This window comes from Poecilia reticulata, chromosome 20, assembly GCF_904066995.2.
Source record: "Poecilia reticulata chromosome 20, P_reticulata-male-v2, whole genome shotgun sequence".
Classification (NCBI taxonomy): Eukaryota; Metazoa; Chordata; class Actinopteri; order Cyprinodontiformes; family Poeciliidae; genus Poecilia; species Poecilia reticulata.
This window is the reverse complement of record NC_088849.1, coordinates 6,931,082-6,948,326: the sequence shown is the minus strand read 5'-3', so window position 1 is coordinate 6,948,326 and position 17,245 is coordinate 6,931,082. Positions and strand designations below refer to the sequence as shown.

General features: G+C 40.4%; 1 long non-coding RNA gene across 1 annotated transcript; it reads right to left on the bottom strand.

The window, feature by feature from the left end:
* Positions 1–9,134: 9,134 nt before the first annotated feature.
* On the bottom strand, positions 9,135–14,807 carry LOC103482252 (uncharacterized). Its single transcript, XR_536429.3, has 3 exons — positions 13,933–14,807; positions 12,655–12,704; positions 9,135–11,013 (listed from the first exon to the last, which is right to left on the bottom strand). It is a non-coding gene; the product is annotated as an uncharacterized LOC103482252 (long non-coding RNA).
* Between the last annotated feature and the right edge of the window lie 2,438 nt (positions 14,808–17,245).

Genomic DNA, 17,245 nt, shown 5'->3' with positions numbered 1-17,245 from the left:
ACTTTTTAATAAAATGAAGCAGGTTTATTGGATGGGTTTGCAGTATGCAGCACTGTTGCCTTGCAGGGATCTGTCTGCATGAGTTTTGCATGTTCTTTCAGAGCACTCCGGCTTCCTCCCACAGTTCAAAAATATGTCTGTAATTGGACTCCCTCTAAATCACCCTTTAGATATGAGTGATTACATGCATGTTTGTGCATTCTTTGTCTATTTGTTAACCTGAGATGGTCTGCTGACCTGTTCAAGATGTACCCCCACTTCTTCCCAATGAACATTGGAGATAAGCACTTTTATTTGTTGTTTGCTTTGACTAGGCTGCCAGGCAAAGAGAACAATCGTTTATATGCCTGAAGAAAAAAAACACGTACAACTCAGATCGTCTCCAAAGCTTTTGCAACTGTAAAAAGCACCACTAATCCTATCAAAAGAAGTTAAGAAAAAAATAACAAATTAGCAAAATGTATACACAATTTTACCAAACCTGGCTACAATAAAGCAACAAGTCAGGTTACAGGAGAAACATTGACATAAATTATATTCATTGGATCTATGTAAGTTTTGAGCAATGTTTCATGTAGCCTACTGCGGGGTTAGCGGCTAACCCCGCAGTAGGCTAAGTAGGCTAACTGTTAGCCTACTTTTTCCTGTCTATATGTGCAGTCATCCTATTTTACGTTGGGATGTAACTACATACTGGAAACTAGTGTTAGTATTCCGGGTGGTCGATGCTAATGATAGGTAGCTACAGTTCTACAAAATATATCATTTGCCTCACAAATTTAAAAAACAAAGAGTATAGAAATTGGATAGTAACTGGTTTGTTGTTAGCTCATTTGAGTTCAATTCACACCTGAGTTGAATTAAAACATTACGAAGTACTGGTATAATATAAGCTATTTTTTCCAAAATTAGGTAGATTCTATAGATAAAAATAAAACAAACATTTTAAGACTGTTGCTAATAGCGTTGCCACCTTTCAGAAATAAAAATATGGGACGCCCACCAAAATTGTACTCCAATCAGAGTAGCATACCTTTAACACGTTTATACTTGAGTAGATTTACTTGAGCTTTAATGAAGTAGGTGTAAAATGTATTTGGTAAAAATCTACTCAAGTACTGAATAACTGATCATAACACCTGATTTAATATTCAAATGTGTCCTCAGACAACCCAAAATATAAAAGTTAAGTGAACATTCTGGTATTAAAAATAGTATTACCAAAATATTTATGCAAATAAGGAGTTAGGTTTGGAGGCTGGTTCTAGACCAAATGTACCATGAGAGCCAGTGTAGTCAGTGTTTTTTTTTGTTTTTTTTTGTGGGGAGCACTTAAAAAAAGAATGAAATAAACAAAAAAAAAACAAAAAACAGAGCAATATATTTTGTCATTTAATATTCTGAGCCAAAGAGCCACTTGTGTCTCCAGATTCAGTTTGCAGATCCTGATCTAGCCGATACAAATGGAAAATGTGATCCTGTCTCCATACAGCAGTTAAAAGTGCAGAATTCTAATTTTTTATTACTGGCAATTGTTAAAGTAAAATTGTGAAGGTTAAAAATATCTACCACTCAATATCAAAAAAAGACATTTATTAAGTATAATTTATTTAATTATCTCCTGACACGGCAATTTAACTGACCTTAATATTTCCTGTGTTTTATTTTGGTCATTATTGTTACACTTAGTGTTTATATGTGTGTGATAGGCGTGTCTATTGGACATTTATAGAAATACGTCCAAATCGCGTCCCAAATACAGGACTATTCTGTATTTTACGGGATGGGTGATAACAGCATATAGAGAGCCCCAAAATAAAATTTTGCTTAGTCCATATGGAGGCTTGGGCCCACAGCCCTGATGCCAACATCTCCAGAAAACATATTAAAGATTGTAGCATGTGTTAGGACTGATGACAGTGTAAAAGATGGTGATTTTCCTGTAAAAGGCATAGAACAGGTAGTGATGAGGCAGAAACGGGTCTGCACCTCTCCTGATCCATTCTGTCTGATATCAATCACATATTGAGTCCACCAGGATGGACACAATTTTTAAGTAATTGCCCATTTAGCCTGGAATCAGACATTGTTCAGCCTGGAAAGTGCGTCTCTTCACTCAGGTCTGTATTTTTGTCAGAGTTCTTACTTCTAAGGACGGTGGAGTATCGGGTCGAGGACATTTTAACCCTTGTGTTTACAAATGGGGTCCAACTGACCCCACACCTGTAAAACTTGTACCATTTGCCACAGTCCTCTATGTTTGCCTCAGTCCTTGCACGCACCAGGGTTAAAAGACGCGGGTTGATAACAACCCACCGCAGCTGCGTAGTGTTGTCATGGTTGCCTCTAGGCAACCATGACAACAGCGTCGGACCGTAGTGTTCCAGGGAGTTGGGGGGGAGGAGGGTTCTTTATCTCCTGCCATGACAATTTAGCTGACCTTAATATTTTCTGTGTTTTATTTTGGTCATTATTGTTACACTTAGTGTTGATATGTGTGTGATAGGCATGTCTATCGGACATTTTTAGAAATACGGAACAAATCGCGTCCCGTATCAGTTCAATACGGGACGCAACATTTATAAGTAATTTATATATAATAAGTGTAAGTTTGCGACCCAAGAGAAAAACAGACCGGAGCCAGCAGTTGTAGAGTACTCAATACTTTTCTTTTTTCTTTAGTTCAGTTCAGTATACAGCGTGGCATATCAGGTCACAAATAAGAAGAGCGAGAATCTCCCTTTCACCTGAACCACCTGGCTCTTAAATGATTGGCTCCCACCAGGACTAATTGGAGGGGTGGAGACATTCACATTTTCAGACAGAAACAAACAAACATTTGCACTAAACTATTCCTAAACAATGTCTACAGTTACAATTAACTCAAACAAAAACTATCTGGGCCCAAACAAAATTCAAAATACATCTCTCCTCCCTCTCAGAAAATGGATTTTCCCAATGAGGCTGATTGGTATCACCAGGTCCTTGTCAGCACTGCTCATGGGCGCGCTTCCATGGCAACACATGACCAGGTGACCTCAAAGAGAGAAGAGGATTAAAACAAGTAAATAGATCAAAGTACTTCCCAAAATAATACATTTACACAAATAAATTAGAATTTATAAAACACAAAAACAGCACCTGTTAGGGAGGGGGCAAATCCCTCACATGGGACAATTCTGTATTTTACGGGATGGGTGGCAACCCTAGTTGCTAATAAATGTTGGCAGGAAAAAATTCTTTGAGTGTTTGCGTTAAGCCTTCGGTATTATTAGAAATAAAATATCAAGAAAGAAGATAGGTGTGTATTACAAACTTGTTTCTCTGAAGTTAGCTAGATTCAGTTTTAGCATGGCTAGTACTAAAAGCAAGCTAGCAGCTAGCATGGTAGTTGAGGCGCTGGATATAAAATTTCCAAGATGATATTCTAGTAATCCATTTGGTGTCCAAAATGAGCTAATCTTATCAAATAAAAGTAAATGGAATTCAGTTTTAACATGGCTAATCGTTAGCATGTTAGTTTGCAAGAATTTTTTTTAAAAATCATTGTAATATGTCTGTTAAAAGGGAAAAAGGGATATAGCACACATAGATACTCAGAATTACATTCTGTAATTAGGCAACTTCAGTTTACAAAAAATATCAGAATTTGATTTGAGCAAAACTAGCATTTTTCCAATCGTGTAGGAACTTTTTTCCGATCCTTACTCATGCTGAAGTAGTTGGCGTATGAGACACAAGTTTTACAAGAATAAGACTATATCAAAGACATATTATAAACTTGGGGTGTAGCAGTACCTTTATGTTAATTTGAGTAGAAAACAAGTAATTTGTGATGTAGATCATCTTTCATTCGTCAATGCAAACAAAACAATAACAATTGAAACCAATATCACTTTTGTTTTAATTTTGAACCAACGCTTAAAATAAGGACCCCACCAAGAGCTTTTCGGAAAGTGCCGTAGGCTAAAGCGCCGTGCATGTGAGCGGAGGGGCCCTGTGTATGCTGGTCATGTTTTGACAACAGACAATTATCTGCGACCGTGGAGGCTGTGTGTCACACAGCCTTGAGGTTATCACTCAAATGAATAGCTGCAGTTTCAGTGATTCCGAGACACTTTCGCTGTGCCCTCGGGAGCCTCTGAGCTCAAGTGAAACAAATAGTCTCCAGCAACATTTATCGAAAAACAAGCCACACATACCCCCTTTTCGCCCCCCCCGCAAACCGAGCCTCATTCACATCCACTAATGGACATTTGGCCGGCCGGAGATTTCAAGTGGTGCTTTGTTTGGACGTTGCCGTCACGCAGGGGAGAGATTTCGGGAGTAGATCTTTAAAAAAGCGCTGGAAAATCAGTGGGACAGTTCAATGGTCATTGTTTCACACGGGGTGGTGCATTCAGGGGCCGCAAATTGTTTTTCCCTCCACTCATGCCAGCTCTGCACTAAGGGCTACCACTATTATAGAGGGTGGAGGAATGTTGAGCATTTGATTTTTTTTTTTTTTTTTTTTGCCAACGTCTGTGGGAACCAGCACTCAGTTGACTGTTTGTGTGGTGGCATTTATTGAGGCCAGGGTATAAACACAGGCCCAACCCGCTGATTCGGGAGTCGGGATGCATTCATTGTCCACTTTCGTGTGTGGGAGAGGAAAGAACAAGGAGAGAATGAGTAAAAGACGGAGAAGGGGGGTGGAGGTGAGGGCGGCTGGTACGATCAGGTTACCCTGACCGTGAATGCGTTGGACTGAATATGGTATTCTCGGACTTTTTTTTTCTTTTCTTTTTTTTTTTTTACATCATCGCCTATCGCCCAAGTTGCGGAGAGCTCACAGATGGATTCCTCATGCATGAATGGAAGCAACGCGGTCTGAGTCACAGTTTCGGAGCCGGTCGGACAGAAAAACAGCTGTAATCTGTTGGCCCTCGCTGTCACAGGAGCGTGATTGTTGTCTCAGTTGGCATGGATTCAATTATGTCTTCTCAGCTTCACTGAAAAATATGTTCGCATCGTGCTGCTGGAAGCACTTTTCCGTAATGTGCCGACATGCGGATATGAAATTGTCCATGTGAGCAACAACATGCCCTTAAGGTTTGATATGTAAAAATGTATATTTCACAGCCAGAAGGGCAATGCAACCCGGCCGCACGTACGAGCAAAAAAAAAAAAAGAAGTTTCTTTTTTTACTCGTTTTGTTTAAAACCAGGTATCCGTTTCCAGCTCTAAAGCACTGAATAAAAGTCCTAATTAAAAAACAGTCGTTTTTTTTTAACTAGAAAATAAAACGGTCCCGGATCCCCAGGGAATAAGACTATCAGTCGCTATAGTCACTATTTGCACCGGCAGATCCATTAACACTTAACAACTGTTTGCTTAAAGGTACTTCTACCCGAGTGTAATTCCAATCCCAGCTGTGATCGGTTGAGGTTTTTTCACTCTCTCCTCACTTTCACTGAAAACAATGCCATGTATGTTTTTTTGCGCTGAGTCATCAGGAAAACGTAGTCCATTTAAAAAAGTATTTAAACTAACTGACCTTCTGATCATGTGGGAAACTCAAAACTTTTATACAAAGCACCAATATGATTGGGTCTGCAATTAACTTCATAGGTAACAATGCCTCTCTTATCTGTAACATATGATAAATTCAGCTCACTGTAGAGATCAAGGCACACCACACCAGACAGGTTGGACATAAAGTGGACATAAATTGAATGCCGAATTTATACAGCAGAATCCCTGGCGACTGTTCAGTCAATGAAAAGTTTGACATGGCCATCCGACTAACGTGCCAAATTGGTCATGGAAAAATTTTGTTCAAAGTGTGCCACAAGCCAAGTAGAGGAAGCAGCAAACATATGGAAAAAAGCTGACATGGTGAGTAAAACCGACCATCATCCAACACGTGAAACACATTTAAGCTATCACTATCACTGGACTTCACCCTAAACACATCATCCTTACAATGAAGCATCAGATGACAGAGGTGGTATTCTTTAGAAACACCACTAAATGGCAGAAACGTGCTTCCAATACACCACTTGGTGTAGAAAATACATCAATAAGCATTTGTAGTGTTTATAATGGTAGTTAAAGATGAATTAAGAAGAGTGGTTTAAAAGAGGTTAAAAATGGTAAGTGGTTTGAAGAAAACATGAGCTACATTTGTTTAACTTGAATCTCTTCAAGATCTTCTTCCAGATAAAAATGACATCAGATGCATTGTAGAGTTAACAGTATGGCCACTTACTGGTATATCACTAGCTGTGCTTGAATTATAAATGTGCAGACATGAGACTGGGGTGAAGTTTCACCTTCCAGCTGGGCAACTATCCTAAACATACAGTAAATCAAAGGACAGCCAAGTGTCAATGACCCAGTTAAAGTCCAGACCTAAATAAAGCATTTTTGGCCAAACCTAAAAATGTATCTTTATGTAGCTGTAAGTCTGATTGAGTTAAAGGTATTTTGCTAAGCAGAAGGGAAAAAAATTTTTGCAATTGAAGGTGAATCTAAAGAGTATGAATATGACTGAATGACACATTTGTCAGATTTTTGTTAGTAAAGTTCATTCAGACTCCAGTGTCACAAAATGTGAAAAGTCAGTGAAAATTTTAACAAGCAAAGGGTTGCGTCTGTTTTCTATGTTTTCCCATGCGCCCTCCGTCAACCCTCTCTGTGCTTTCTGAGTTCATGTCTGCAAGCCACTGACCGGAGAGGCATTCCCCCTGCTCGCCGGGATCTGTGCCCTCACCCGACTCTGAACAAAGTGGCTCCTCTCCTTGCTTAGCATACCAAATCCCATCTCTGATCTACCTCTTATTACAGCAGATTTGGGTCACAGATCAGCTTCAGTCAAAGGCACCGGCCTTTTTCCTGTAACCCTCGCCAACTAAACCAACCGAAAACAGAAAAGCGAGGGGCTTCTGTCTTCACGGGGTCCACCGTGTGACGTTTCCACTGAGGTGAAACACTTTTGAAAGAAAACTTTTGAGCGTTAGCAGCACTGCAGGATGAGTAAGTCTCTGGTCATCAAATTGGGATTCTACTTCCTTCCCCAAGTCTCCCCCCCCCCCGTTAACAATCCCTCCCACAAACGCGATAAGTGTCATGCAGCCAAAGTTTATGGCACAATAAAGAATGAACTTTGCAGAATCCTTATCCTCACTGTGAGGTGCTGCTTTATCATAATTGTGGTTTTGTCAGGAAAGCTGATCAGCAGCGGCTAATGCGGAGTGTGAACTTTAGTTGTCCGTGCTGTATAGGAAACACATCAGCTCCGCTGCACCTTTCGCTAAGGTCGTGACTTTTAAAGGTTGACTCCAAACACCAGCTTTGTTGACTCAGCGCCTGTCTGTACATTAGGACACAGATAGTGGGCGAGCTAACAGCCTGTTGTTGCCAGAGCAACAAATCCTGCCCACCATGACCTCACTCACTGGTGTACGGCGGTGAACTTTGGACGGCTATGTCATTTATTTGATGTGTGTGTCATCGGCATTTCCTTTCACATGTTCCTCCCTGGGTTGGCCTCCCTGTGTCCCCCCCCCCCACAAACCACACGTGTTTTCTTTCCCCATCAAAAGGAAATCCTATCCCGAATCGCCTTGTTTCCCTTCGTAACCTTTTATGCCTTTTGCTTTTGTTGGGTTCCATTGTGAGTTCTCTTTCGTATAGCCATTAACGACACAGCCCTTTCTTCCCCCCCCCCAAGCTTACATAATGGATGTTATCTAAGGGTGAACACTTGAGTGAACACTTTGATTTATCCTGACCAGGTTCAAATCAAATCCAGCGATACCAAAGCTAATTGGTCAAAAAGCAAACAAGCAAGAAATAATAATACAAAAAAAAAAGGATATAATCAAATCCACTTCTGGATTTATCTCTGCTGGTTCTGGCAGATTCAATAAATAAGCATTAAGGTCGTTGTTTGTACATCAATATCATCTGGTTGCTGCAGCAATCAGATGATAATCATCATCGTGGCTGGAGAAAGCCCTTGGCCCCCCTACTCTCCCCTCGCTCTCTGTCTTGCTCCCTCCTTCCCCTCAGCAGATACCTTTGCCCGGCTGAAAGTGACTCATTCATATCTCATGACTGCTTTCCAATGAAACGCGTTGTTCCGAGCGGCAGCTTCCGGGAAGGAGGCAGCGCGGTGAATTATACCATCACACCACAGCGGGCTCCAGGGACCGGGGCTGACATAAACAAATATACAGAGGACCGACTGTACATACTAATGGCCTTAATTGCTTGTCAAACAGACGCGAATGCAGTGCGACCGCCGACATGTTTCTCTCTGAACCTAAGAGCGCTAAATATTCTTAAAAGACAAGAGACGGCAAATAAATCTGCCGGTGTTTTTTACCCGTGACACGATAAGAAGTATGACAGAAATTCTGTCCCTGGCTCCCGCAATACACACATCGATTTGTCCTTGGATAATCTGCTGAAGCCCACATTCCTCCAACAGTGCATGTGTATATGTGCGTGTGTGAGTGTGTATATGTGTGCTTCGAGTACAACTTCCTTTCCTTACTTGGTTTCTGTTACAGGCCGCATGTTGATCGCTAACTTGAGATGATAAGGAGGAGTGGCTGGCTATTATGTGGCTGATATCTAGCGGTAAACATTGTGCCTTGGATATTTGCATTTCTTGTCACATGTTTTGACCTGTAGGTGGCATAAATGTTGTTTTTTGGGGACTTTAAAGGACAAAAAAAGAAAAAAAAAAATCTGATATTGACTTATTTATGCCAAGGTTTAAAAAGCAATTAAACCAAAACTATTTATAAAAATAAAATAACATTTTGGGGATTTTAACCATCTAAGTGCCAGTATGTTTACATTGTTTTAATTTTGTTCAATAATAAAGCCAGAAATTATGAAAATAACTTCAATTAACTGCAGTTCAATGATTATTTGGCTAGTGTTATCATTGTTCATAGGTTGTGAGATGGATGAACTGGCAGCAAAATGTTGATGCAACATTTTTTTAATAATTCACAGTCAAGGTCCTAATAAAAAAAATGTTAGCTTCCAATAATTACCCAACATGTCTTAGACACACACACTCACACACACTACACACTGTGAAACAAACATAAACAATTGAAATCTAGATGTTTAAAATGAAAGTTTAACGTTATGGATTGCGTTGATTTAGTGGTAAGATCAAAATATAAAATCAACCTTTATTTTTGATGGCTTTTTTTTTTAGCACATTTTAACCATGTGCTTCCTGACACATTTCTTTTGTCAGGAAGAAATGTGTGATTGTTTTTTGTGAAGCTTAGCCATTATAAGTTAGTTTAATAAACTGAAATGGCAATTCAATATGAAAATATAATTAAATAAAAAATCATTAAAAGCACTCATAATGGCTTGAAAATGAAAAACCAAGTGGTTCAAAGTAATGACCGCTGAAGATTCAATAAGAGGTCCTGTCTTTTAAAAAGCTAATCTTAAGTGATCGTCATTCTTGTTTGACAACACGTGTAAGATTGACCAATAATCTGAACGAAGGGAAAATCCAGAGCTGAAGGAAGAAAACCACAGATGTAATCATAAATTTACACAAGGTGGGAACGTTTTTGAAGACATTTCCAAACAGCTGAAGAATTCATGTTCAAACAATTGTTCATATGAGCAAGTGAGTCATATGTGTCACCACTTTACAAGGGCTTGAGTAAAAACTGCTGCCCTCACGCCAAAGGAAATTGGTGTGGCTGTTCAGGAACAGACATGGCTTACACAAGTCTACTAATGAACAACAAGATGATGGGACAATAATCAAGCTGTATGGTCACTTCATCATCATCAAGGTACATACCTTAGCATGTACAAGGTGGATTTCCATTTAGCATTACACCAGAAACTTGTTTAAGGCCACAACGAGCAGTGTGGGAAGCAACAGTTTGCCAACAGCCATTTATCCAACTTGTTGTGAGGTAGATGTGTAAAATTAAGTTCAAAATTATTACCAAAAATAGCTAGTTTATACCGTTAGATACCTGCCGAATCATTAAGTTTTAATTGGAGGCTAACTTCAGCTCCATACAATACTGTATGTTTATCTTTGGTGTCATGTAGATTAAAGTAAACTCTGTCAAAAGAACACATCTAATGTTTGCTGCTTACACATGTTGTATGTCAACCAATTTTCCTGACAAAGTTTCCTTTAATGAAGAAAAGTATCAAGTCATGAGTGACCAGCTATTCTAGTTTCCAGGCTATCCAATGCTAGAGCTAGCCTATCCATGCTAATGGACAGCAGAGGAAGGAGGCTATCCAGTGGGTGACCAGCATAGGCATGCTAATCTAGCCTTATCAAAGCTAACGCAATGAGTGGTCTCCTTCTTATTGCTAGCACCGGTTGCTCAGATACCGGTGCTAGCCTATCATTAATCATATCAGTAGCTAGCTGTGGAAAGGATATAGCCTCCTGCTACAAGGAAGTAGTTGATAGTCTTAAGTTTGAAAATGAAACCACACCATAGGTTTAAAGTAATCTTTTATATTTGCCAACAAGATTGAAACCAATATTGAGTTTTGGGGGTGGCAGGCCAGAGACTTGACTTGAATGAGATAGACAGTCTGTAGCTGGAGCTAAAGATTAAAGTTGATGGAAGGACGACCTCCCGACTCAAAAGTCTTGGAGCTCAAACTGTTGAAATACCAGTGTAATATTTTTTTTTAGTTCATTATTTGAAGGGTGTAAATAAACACACCATTTTCATCAGCCCATTCATGAGCGTGCAAGAACTGTATGTACTTTGTTCTGGATCACAGATAGCAGTCCGCCAACATGAAGAGAAGCTAAGCTTTCCCACAGGACACATTCTTTCTTACTCATCCCCCAAATTCACAGCAATGTTAGCATAGCTAACTAATGATGCGCTATGAAGCTGCTCCATGTGGCTTTTGAGCTGCTGGTCCTTGCTGATGCTGACGATGTTGATCACGATGCAGACGTCTCCTCACTTGGTCAGAGAAGCAGAGGGAGAAGATCTAGAAAGATAAGGAAATTGTTTATAGCTACGGGTCACATTTTTATGGTTATGGGTCACAACTCTATCATGTGACGTTGATCCCGCTCTACAGTAAACAGCAGTGAATTCAGAAAACTGAAAAAAAAAACAACATTCTGTTTCATGTGGTCTGGAGAGGTTCAGTACTATACACAAGTCTACTTACAGGTGTGTGCTTTGGCCATTTTGCATATGAACCATTTACTTGACAGATTAGGCCACAAACAGTGACTTCACTTGGGATTATGTTTAACATGTTGAAAGGAAGTACTGTTCACTGGCTTGTAAGTGAAAATGTTCAGACAGCCCACAGTTCAAGAGCTGTCTGCATTCGCCATGTTGTAATCATGAGCTCAAAGTTCCTTTAAGAGGAAGCATTGAGCTTCTCATGCTTAGCGATTCCAGTCCTGTTGCAGTGGAAGGCAAAAAAAAAAAAAAAACTTAGAGGGAGAGAAACCTGTAAAGACTAGATAACACGCTTAAAGCATAATGTCTTAGGATTTTTTTTACTGCCTTTTTACGTTTTCTAATTTTACATTTATTTATTTGGATTTTATATGACAGACTAATATAATGTGTTGAGAAATCAAAAAGGATTTATAGTTTTCAAGGAATTTTACACATACAAATCTGGAAATTCTGGAGTTTGTTGTGTTTAGTCCTTGAGGTGAGGATATTTTGGATTGATCCAACATATCGATATCGATACCAAGTCGGTATCGATAACAGATTGATACGAGCGTGAAAAGATTGATGTTTTAGTTTCAGCTTATCTCATGAAAATTAGTTTTATTTCTGTATTGTAGTTTTTCAGCTCTACTTGAAAAATATGTTTTGATTAGCTAACAAATGATAATCTTTTTTTGCACTTAAAATTTAGGGGAAAAAAAAGTTTCTGTTTATCATGTTCATATGTTTTTAAAGTATTTTCTTGACACCTATTAACCTTGACCAAATTCTCCTGTAGGTTTAAACAAAATAATTCAAAGGAAAACCCACAAAAACACCTAACGGTCAGAAGTTTGGTGATAGAACAAACTTAAATAATAGAAAATCATTTATCGGTTTCGTTATCAATGATAATGGTCCAATATTTACTTGGTATCAGACCAAAACCACAAAATACAATATCAGACACCTCTACTTTGAAGAAGCGCTTGTTGCTACAGTTACAGCTGCGAGTCTTTTCGGACATGTCCCGTTCCCTCAACACCACAGGTGCCATTACTAATACATTCTGTGCTTTACAAATATTGAAAAAAAGTTGGAAATCTTGTACATATTACATTCCATCTTCACTATAATGGGCTAGTTTGAGTTGTTCTATCTCATATTACATATTTAAGTGTGTGTTTGTAACATAACAAAATGTAGAAAAGTTCAAAAGGGTGCGATTACTTGTATGTTGCATACAATTGCCAATGAGTTTTAAACGTCTTAAAAAAATGCTGCGGCAGACTCCATAGCCACGTTCAAACTGCCATTATCAACCTGCTGTCACTCCCGGAGCATCAAAGCTCCTCGCATCTTTGAGATATGCGCAAGGTGTCCTTCAGCATTGGGATGCGCCGGTCGTAGCAACATCAAATGCAAACGGCAAACATAGCTCTGAAGTGTTTACCGCATCCTCAGAAGACGGCTGGAAGGGCGATGGGGGAAGAATCACAGGACCTACACACAAAAGACTCAAGTTTAAGACTGCCTTGGGACAAACATCTTTGCATTTTCTTCTTTTTTTCAGTAACTTTTTTCTAGGAGTTTGATCTCCTGTTTAGTTAGGTCTGGGTTATGCAAAAAAATATATGTATACATAGTGCTGCAGAAAGGTTTTCATACTCGTGATTTAGCCACAGACTTTATTTTGTGCTAATTTTGTATTCATCCTCAAAATAAAATCCAATACACTCCATCTACATTAATTAATTACAGTCTAATTTAGGGTTGAAAACAATTAATTGGATTAATTGGATTAATTAGATTCAGATTAATCCGATTAATCCGATTAATCCAATTAATCCGATTAATCGCGATGATCCTATTATCAAAATAATCGTCAACTAATGTAATAACCGATTAATTGTTAACTAGAGGATACAGATTCAGAAAAAGGCCATTTGCTGAAAGAACAAACTACTTAGAGTAATAATTTAGTCAAAACTGTACAAAAATATTTATAAATTTTGCATTTAAGATAAAATAAAAAGCATTGTCTGTAAATGTTTTCACATCAGAACTCCTCATGTGCCAAAGTTTTAGCTTCACATTAAAAGATTGAACACAAATATGTGTTCAATCTTTTAATGACATTCTAATATTGTATAAAAAAGACTAAATAAAAATTCTAATCAATTTCCCCATTGTTTTTATCCGATTAATCGTCAGAATTATCGTTAGAATAATAAATTACTATAATAACCATTAGTGTCTCTCGTCAACAGGGTAAGCTTGCTTCTCCTCTTAGACTAGAATAAGTTGAGAACCGCACCTTTATATTGTGCATTATCACTTAATTTTCTCACGTTCTCTATCTATTGCAGGCTTTTTAAAAGCGTGCCACGGAAACAGGGTCGGGTTGGGTCGGCCTCATAAACCCAAGCTCTACTATAACTTCACCGCAAGTTCTGCAAAGTATTGACCCTGAATACAAAAGCAAATTTTACATTTTTACTTTGCGAAAGTGGTGAAAGGCATTCTCTACTTTATATTTATGCCCGCCCTACTTTGTGCATCACATAAAATCCCCGTAAAGTACGCAGCTTGTGGTCGTGCCGCAGTGTCATGTGAAAAGCGTCAAGTGGCGTAGCTGCTCTTTAAAGAAACCGTAAACAAACAAAAAAAGAATAATAATAATAAAGTGGAGCTACTTTGAGTGCAATCTGAAAATTTATCTATTTCTCACCTGCGACTACAGCGCTCCTGCTAACGTCCACGCTCATTCAAGAGCGGACTTTTGGAAAACCATTGTAACCCTGCTGCTGCTAACGAGAGCCCAGAGCACAGCCACGCTGGAATTCCTAATAAAAAGAACGCGAGACCCGTGCTGTCTGGGATCTGCGGACCGGTGTCGGGCTGAAGCAGAAGCAGCGAGGCCCGGCACACCACAGCAGCAAGGTGACACGAGAAGACAGACGGACTCGCCGGCAGACTAAAGCAGACAGGTAAACAGAGAGACTAACAGGACCGGGGGAGGAGGAATGCCCCCGAGAGCGATGACACGAGCCAGCGCCTCTCGGCCAAGGCTGAGCGGGCAGGAGACGGAGAGGGAGGGGGCGGCTTTGAAATGACTGAATATAGACACGGTGCATCCACCTCCAATACACAGCCTGTAATGACTGGAGACATGGCTGCTTTCCCAAGAGAGGAAAACAAGAGGTTGTGGGGTGGGGGGGTCTCAGCAACACCTCTTCCCCTCCAACAAACCCTAATAGCTTGGGCTCAATAAACAACAGCAGCAGCAACAACAAGCTAAACAAGGCCTGACAGCTCGTGGGGTACCTGAGCAAGCTCCTAATTGATCAGCCTCGGTTGAAACCCTCCCACCCCACGCTCCCTCCGAGGGCTTCTATCCAACACACGTGCCTTTTTCCTCATGCATACCACTCTCGCTTTATTTGCATCGTGGCTATTCTTGGCGCCGGTGTTTGCTATACTGACAGTATTCAAAGCTCCGTAGCTTCGGCTGTAAACAGGATCCTGAAAAAAAGAACTGCATTCAGACGGTATTCACGTCCTTCCAGCGTTCTTCGTTGTGTCGCTTTACAACCTTAAAGCAGCAGTGCATAACTTTTACAAAAATATGGTTTTTCTATATTTCTTAAAGCTGTCACCATGCTATGATAGTATAATACGACACAGGTAATCTGGGAAAGAAACTATTGCTACTACAGCCGTCCCGGTCAAAAGCAACCAATCAGAGCCAGGAGGAGGGTCTTAGCGCTTTCAAGCAATGCTGTTAAATGTGCTAATGGGTTTGTTTCAAGTCATGAAGCAGATTTGATGTCAACAAAGCTAATGAACCTTGTTGCAGTGTTTGTTCATGGGAGCTTCCTTGTTGTATGTTGGAAAACGGCGGGACTTGCTAGCTTTTGTGCTGGCTAACTATTTAGCATTTCCCTTTATTTAGGAGGTTAAAGCACAAGAATAAAATGTTTACCAAAAAAAATTATTCTTTTACCACTATCTGTGTCGCTTGTTCAAAGAAATACAAGGAATACTAAGAGATGAATATAAGTCATTTATATGAACCACCTTTGCTGCATTTCATGTAAGCTAAAATGGATACAAAATTCTTGGTTGCAACTGTCCCAGCTGAACTTGATGTTGTGTTTCTGACTGGTAACTCAGAAATATATAAAAAAAAAAGTCCAAGCCCATTCCTCATAGCATGATGGGCATAATATTTTGCTAATGATAAAATGTCTTTAACGTTCGTCTTGCTTTGACGTTATTTGCTCAGTATTTATTAAATGTGGCTAACATGGACTAAATGACATTGCTCACTTCCTTCGTTGCCATGGCCAAACTGCACCGTATAAAGGCAGAGTACAATTCCAAAACAGTGCAGAAATCCCATTGCGTCCTTCACAAGTTTGCTTTCTGTTCACTTATTAGCTGGGTTGAAATTCAACCAGAGAAACTGAGCTCAATGGGAGAAATCCCGCACTAAAGAGAGATGACAATCAAGCGGAATTGCCTAAGCGAAGGCAATAGCACTTGGTTTTATCTAAGGGTGTCCAAATTATTCTGACTACAAATATACACATATATTTGGTATATCATATACAATCTCAATGAAATGCACAGAATTGTAGACAAAATGTTAAAAAGGTTCAAGGGTTATAGGTACTTTTTCAAGGCTCTGTTTCCATATGAAGCTGTCAGGCAAGACTTATTTCTGGAGTCCAGCTCTTAACTGCGGGCCAACGGCGTCATGCAGCCAAAGCATGTTCTACACTCGCCCGAAGCCAGCCAACCTATTGTGAGAATTAATTAACAGCCCTGGCAGATTTTAGCACAGTTATTTGGGACTTTCTGGACGTAGGTGTGATATGTGGGGGATGGGAGGAAGCAAAGAGGCCCGGGCATCATGTCATCCCTCTCTATCGGCCAGCGACAGAGCAGCCTCAGCACGCGTTGATCCCCATCCGGCGCAGTTAACATTCCCCACCTCTGCAGGCGCCTAATCCGGGAATTTTGACAATGCGGCCGGCACTTCCAAAGCCGGCGGATCAAATTCTCTCGGTTGACACTGCAGTAGCTCTGCCAGCTCTGCCAGTTCGCCCACAAAAGCGGCAGAAATCCTCCCACCCCTCACGCCCTCGGAGCCGTTCCCGCCCTCAGCCACACGCAACGCCGAGTAACAGAGGGCCGCTAATCGCAGACTCCTCTTGTCTCTTCTTCCTTTTTTTTTCTCTCTCCCTTACAAAGCTTTTATGTGTTTTTCATGTCCTCACCCGGCTAACCTTTTGAAAATGAATTTAAGCCAGTCAAGATTGTCAGGTCTTTAACTTTGATTACAGCTCCTGACATTGAGGGGGAAGAAAGGTGGGTGGTATGGGCTGAGTTTGTACAGCGGCTATGGGGGGAACAAATCCAGGCCAAGAATCAAGTTGGTAGGGGGAAAGAACCGGACACATCCAGAAACGCAATTAGGCTACACAGCAGTTTGAGAGCAATGCAATTAGGGAGTGTCATTTTCAAGTTTTATTTTTCTAGCTTCGTGTCCTCGCTTTTCACTCCAGACTATCGCAAGGTCAGATAGAAGAGATACCCGGCGCCTGTGTCGGAACCTGTCGGCCGCGTGAGGTAATTACTGGTGTCCTTTATATTTGATGTGAAATAGGGATGGTAACCTTTAGTGTTTGCCTGTTAGAGCACCCCCCGCCCTCAATTGCTGCCACCTCCGTCCCCCTCCGCTCCTGGGAGCCTGAGTGGAAAACAGGAGGCACGCTTTGGAGGGAAATGTGAAGTGTGTTTGAGTGCCAGCTGGTGCCCAGGGATTGCTTAAACATCTATTGGCCAAATGGCGCCCTGTCATTGCTGTGAAGCCAGATGACACTGTTTGATGGGGGCCTGCTGTCCAGGGGAGTGTGGGGGTTGGGGGAGGAAAGGGCGAAGGGCATAAGGATGCATGCCTTAGTCCTATTTATAACTCTGGTTCTACAGCTGTATAGTTCCGATGTGGTATATCAAAAGTACAGTAAAGCATTCAC